Source organism: Melanotaenia boesemani, chromosome 10, assembly GCF_017639745.1.
Source record: "Melanotaenia boesemani isolate fMelBoe1 chromosome 10, fMelBoe1.pri, whole genome shotgun sequence".
NCBI classification, from domain to species: Eukaryota; Metazoa; Chordata; class Actinopteri; order Atheriniformes; family Melanotaeniidae; genus Melanotaenia; species Melanotaenia boesemani.
In genome coordinates, this window is record NC_055691.1 from 28,996,494 (window position 1) to 29,002,967 (window position 6,474).

Consider the following 6,474-nt stretch of genomic DNA (forward strand, 5'->3'; position numbering starts at 1 on the left):
TGTCAACCAAGCAAGCTGACAACAGCTGATGTTGTTAAGGTCAGCTGTTGTCAACCTGCTTGTTTAAAGAGGTAATCGAGGAGTGATGTCTTCTGTTATTGCAGTTGGACTGCAGTTAGTTTAGCTCCTTGGTAGATTAGGGAATTAGTAGAGTGTCCTGTGTGTTTTCAGCTTTGATTCTTGCTGGTAGGCTCATAGAAGATCAGCTGAGGGATGGCGAACTAGATGTATTTTAACATTTATGAGCTAATTATTAGTGAGAGTACGCTTTATTGCCCAATTGAAAAAAAGAGCATTGTAAGTTTGTATTTACAGAGAAGGAAAAACCAAAAGGAGGGGTTGTAAACGTCTGAGAGGACAAAATATGTATCTGAAATAAAGTATTAGTATTTAACTCCTAGTATAGAATTTATTTTGTCAGTTTATACTCCCCATTTTTACACATCAAAAAAAAAAAAAAAAGTTTGTCAGCACTGAAAAGCACCCTCTCACCAACACTGAGCTGCACAGAAAGAAGGCATGCAACAAGCTGGTGATCAGTGGAGCTTTATGCCGTTTAATAACCAGATGTTCTTATTTAGAGACCAAAATCACATCTGTCAAGAACTGCAAGAAGCATTTCAAAGAAAAACGGTGTAATATTACAAATCTGTAGAAGTGGAGCTTGCAGCGATCATCAACATATGTGTCTCTGACCTGAAGAAACAGCTTGGTTTCTTTAATCTGATCTATTTTCTCCACCAGGCTTTGATCCTCCGCTGCTGCTGAGTGTACATTTCTGAAACAACGCAGCCGTTGTAGGGGCACTATTGACTCAGCAGCGTGCCGGTTGTCCAGGCCTTTTTTGTCTCTCGGGAAGCAGCATCTATTGGGATGGCTGTTTGATTCACCGGCTTGACCTTGCAACTCTGCATTAACGATGCCACAAGGTTTTTATAGCGCTTGTGTGAATTTGTGTTTGTGTGCACGAGTGTCTGAGAGGGAGGAATGGAATATACAAACACTAGATATGTGGTATGTGTATCCTTCTTTATATGTCTTGTATATGTGCTGTACAACACATAAAAGTTTAGATTCTCCATGTTATAAAGTTTGTTCTCAAAACTATTGCCTCCAACTGTTGTGCTGGGTTTTTTTTCCTGCCTGTACCTATGTGGTAATTAAATGCATTGTATGTGTCTCACTAAGTTTTGTTTCCCCTTTTAAACTCTGTGACCAGATAGTGATTGAGTTGGAGCACTTTTATCTTCTCCTTGGTTCTCTGATGACGAGCTCTGCCCGTGGGCCTGGCACTCTAGCTTAATTTGTTGTGGTGAGTGAGGCTGTACTGTTACTCTACATGGTAATCACCCAGAGCTGCTACAAAATCCACCAGCACCAGCATTCATCACAGCATAGAAAATCTTTACTTTTTACAAATAACATACATTTTAATAGATGAAGACCTCCATCTAAATAGATCAGCACTATTACCAATAGCAAAGATTAAATCTGCCCTTTAGATTTTGGCAACAGAGCAAAGAGATGAGTGAGTGAACTTTGTAAGATCAAGTTGAAATGGTTTTTTCCCCATGCACGAAATGGGACAAGAGCAAGACTGAAATAATGAATCAATATCTGAGTTCACAAGAAATTGGTCATGACAGTTGTACACATGAGCACAGAGAATGCAATATTACTTTTGTACTATATCCCTTTGATCACAGCTATTTTCAGCTCTCAAGAACACCGCTCTGGCTGTTGGAAAGGAGACATGACTGAAAACAAGTAAAGGCATTAATGTGGAAATGTATTTACTACAGTTACCTGTAAATCATTACAGGAGGCAGGATTGTGTAATAGTAGGCAAAGATAACAGGTTGACCAATTCCCACCTCTCTGCTTCATCCAGCAGCTGTTCAAATATATGCAGAGATAACAATGTTTAACGTATATATTACAACAAAATGAGCTTATATTACAAAATAATTAACTTGTGATGTCAGTTTAATGACATTAATCAATCATTTAAGCCAAGTTACTGTGGGCCTCTGTAGTTTCTAATTTGCTGACCTCCTCCCTCCTATTTTTCCTGTTAGTTTAACAAAATGATGGTTTTGTTGAATAGAGATATAAACACAAAGCATCTTTATATATTCTCCCTAGAAAAAAATACTCCCCCACATCTGTGCTACAGGTATACTCTGTGTTAATAACATAAGGGTCTTGACAGAAATCTGTTTATGTATGTTTCTCTAACTACTAATAGGAAATCCCTTTTAGCTACTTTATCTGATCCACTCCACTCCTCCCCACTTGCCTGCATACTGACAGCTTTACATGCTGACCTCACATTACACAGTATAGCACACAGAGTATCACTCCATTGAACTTGCCAGCTAAGTTAACCGCAGTTGTCTAATGGGGTGCACTCCTGTTGGCACAAAGCGTAGACACTTTCACTCATGCTGCTCTCTTAGTTTTAGAAGACATTAGCCTGGTATTGACACAATTACAAAATGTCAAGCATGCACCACCGTACCACCGGCAGTTTTACAGAGTGCTGTGGTTTGCATGCATGATCAACACCAATGTGAGATTTTCTGAAAAGTCTAAATGTTTTATATGCAAAGTTAAGAACTTCACAACCAGCCTAATATTTTCTGCTAAGTAAATTGTTAAGTACTTTGTTGCACGTCTTGAATTTGTTCCTGGCCATGGCATGCTGTTGTCTCTCTTTAACTATCTTTATGGATGATACTGTTAAAAAGATACTGTGAATGATATCGTCGACAGCTTCAATACCTTTTTTGTAAATCTGGGACCAAGCTTCCATCCATTACTATCCTAGGATTGGAATGATATTATAGACGGTGATCCCAGCTCAATGTTCCTTGCAGCAGTTAATGAAAATAAAGATAGACATACACAGACATTTTAAGTAAATGTAAATCTAAAAAATCTATTGACTGTAACAGAATAGAAATAAAAATAGTGGCTAAAGACATTGAAGGGATTTCTGTTGTATTGCTGAGGGTAATAATAGACAATAAAATCATTTTCAAATCACACATAAAACATGTACAATTCAGATTGCCACAAAGCATTTACTCACTTAAGTGAAACATGTTCTGGACCACAAATCACTGCATTGCTCACTGGTGTTAGCACATTTAATTTACAGTGCTGAGGTTTGTGGAAACACTTATGAATCTACAATCACTATTTAAACCAGGGTTGCCCAAAGTAGGGCCCGCAGGCCAAGTTTGGCTCGCCAGCCCGTTACATCTGGCCTGCAAATCAGATATCAAAACTATTTCTGCTATGTCACACTTGAAAGACTGACTCACATCTCAATGACATACTTAAATTGTTAGTGAGCCAGGTGCAGGCTAGTAATGTCCAAAGATCAGCTTCATGTGTCCCACTAGTGTTGACAATTTGCCTTGTGATACATGCCTTGTTACAATTTAGTGCCTGCAATTAATGTTTGTTTTCCTTATAGAATACAATAATCCTTTGTTATTCCCATAGTGGGGCAATTCATTCTCTGCATTTAACCCATCCTGGTTGCTGCGAGCAGTGGGCTGCCAGATTTCGGTGCCCGGGAAAACTTGCTCAAGGACCCACAATAGTTTTTACGTTGGTTGCCAGTCCTGGTACTTGAACTCAGGTTGTCCAGACCCAAGACCACCTCTGTGGCCACTAGGCTACCACTCCCCCACACACTCCACCGACTCCACACTTCTAACTATGCCTTTATTGTGACAGCACCGATGGCAAAGAATGCATTTGCATGGATGAAAAGAACTGGGATTTACCAGGATTGTGTTTCACCCTTAAAATCGCTGTGTTTGACACACTGGTACATTTTCACTTTGGCCCTTGGAGACAAAAAGTTTGGGCAACCCTGATTTAAACTGTTAAAACAAGCACTAAGAACGATTTACAATACTGGTCATAGTGATGACAAATCTACTATTCTTAAAAAAAAAAAAAAAAAAATCAAATGTATTCATCTGCTTAAATTTCATAAAGCACCAATCATGCATAAAACAATCCATAATCTGCTCCATAACAATATTTAAAAATGTTGTTTTTTTGTTTGTTTTTTTTGTTTTGTTTTTTAATTTACAGTATCTGTGTGTTCAAACAACATTAAAAACTTTGTGTGCTTCTATATGTGGAAAGTTGTGAAAAGGACTGAGTGGGTGGCTACAGCATTGTCCAAACATGAGCCAGTTCAAGAAGCAGTACAAACACACGGTTTTCACACAGTGCAGTAAAGACAAAGGGTGTTGACAGTCGCTGTGGGCTTACACTTATTATTTGTTTAGGATTATGTTTTATGTATTTTATGTAAATCTTATTGTTAATTGTATCTGTGAACATGTGTAAACAGCAGATCATTTTGATATGACATGGAATAAAAAGTAGGATTAAATAAGATCGTGCTTCTTTCTACTCCTTCTCAAACATGTTGGTGAGCAATATTTTTTTTCTTCCTTCTAATACTAATTTGATTTTAGTACTGGTAATGGGAAATAATTTAATTTATTAGCCTAACTGGATGTTAATGCTTTAAAAAGTGTGTATTCACATTCATTTTGGAGGAATAGGGGGTATTAAGTAATGGCCCTGAGAAAGGAAATGTAGCTCAGAAAATGCAGCGAATTAATCGAGCCCACTTGTTTTGTGGATCCCAATCATGCAGTCAAAAGATATCTGAGCTGTCAAGATAGCTGAGCTGAAACACAGAGCCTCTGGAAGTGGTGTCTGGCACTGGGATATTAACAGAGGATTCTTTGGGGGCTTTAGGTTGCTGGGTAGGGCCTCCGTGATTCAGGCTTGCTCCCGTACATCTCCAGGATATTGAGTTTTGATGGCTGATTTATAGTTTTAAGTTTATGTGTGACTGAATAGCTGGAAGCACACTCACAGTAAAGGATTATATTGGAATTCAACCAATGCAGAGGCAACAGAGACAGGTTTCCATGCAGCCCTCTAACATTGTTTCACCCCCAGGAGATGATACCATGCATAATTCAAATGCTTATTGGTTAAAAGTTTGCTTGAAAAATACAAACACAACAGAGAGCTCAGAAGAAAAACAATCCATAAACACAGCAAGGAACAAATAAGCACAGACAAGAGGCCCAAACAACAGCTTCAATGGACAGGTGAAATTATTTTTCAGCACACAGTTTTGTTTGTTTATTATGACCTCTGTCTTTTCCATGGCAGAGAAAAGCAAAATGCATAGACAATATTTTAGAGTGTTTTATGTATTTTTGACCATGTGTCTAAAAGGAAGGAAGCAGGAACAATAGTTCCACGTGTCTGTAGGGCATTTATCCTGCCAGAGGTTTTAGCTTTTCAGCCTGCAAAGAGCTCATTTCAAAATGATCTTCAATTTTTGCAGCCTTTTTAAAAAACCAAAATTACTATTTTCTCAATCGAAGTATGTCCCCGTTGATTGCACCACACCACTGCAGGCACGGTGGCTTCCCAACTTATTCTACCACTGACCAGCTGAGTCTGCAAGGACACAGCTGTTGGATTGTTTCCTGCTGGGGTGCAACTTTTTTTCTAAAATTGTGTTTTTCTAAAAGTGTTTGTTCTTCTAACAGCTTTTGATTCATTTTTACTTTCATGAATATTTTGGGATAAGATCAATAAAAATTTGAGTAACTGATTAGTAACAGGACTCATTAGACAGCCATTCTGTATTCAGTGATCCAGAGCAATATGGATATTTTTCAGCTGAGTAAAAGTAAACTGTCTGAGTCTAAAGTGGCATTTCTAGTAGTAAACTCCAAACCAAAGGAGGGGGAGCACACTGACTATTTTGAGCTTGAATAAAATGAGGGAGAGGGGAACTGGTAATGTTTGGGCCTCACAACACTGATCCTGGTAAAAGACCTCCTGGCTCAGACTGGTGGTTTTCTATTAGGCATGGTGGAATCCCTCAAATTATATGAGGGACGTAGGAAGATTACTTACCCCGTGTACCACCATCACTAAATGGGGACAGTTTAAGCTAAGTGTTGCTAAGTTAAATATATCATATAGAAAAATTATCATTTTTATTTTTGATAACTCTCATCCTTTAGGTCAGCTATTGTATGAACACACCTTGTCTGCAACTGTGAGAAAACTCACATCTGTCCTCATAGGTTTAATAATAAATATCTACTCCCTTAACAGCTATCACAACTCTTCAAGTTAAAGTGAAGAATATTCACATTTTGTAAAGATAAAAAGTAAATGCATCTCATGTGTCATTTCCAGGACAACATTGACACATGTCCCCAGTGAAATAGCTTCCGAGCATCCCTCCCTGTCAGTGTGTGCAAGAGATAAGAAACTGTATGTCCTGACTGTCAGTCATTCAGTCAGTTGGGAACAGGCTGGTTGCAGCAGGTCATAATTTAGCTATGAATTCATCAACTGGAGAGATATCACATCTTTCATCACATCTTTTCATCAAACAAA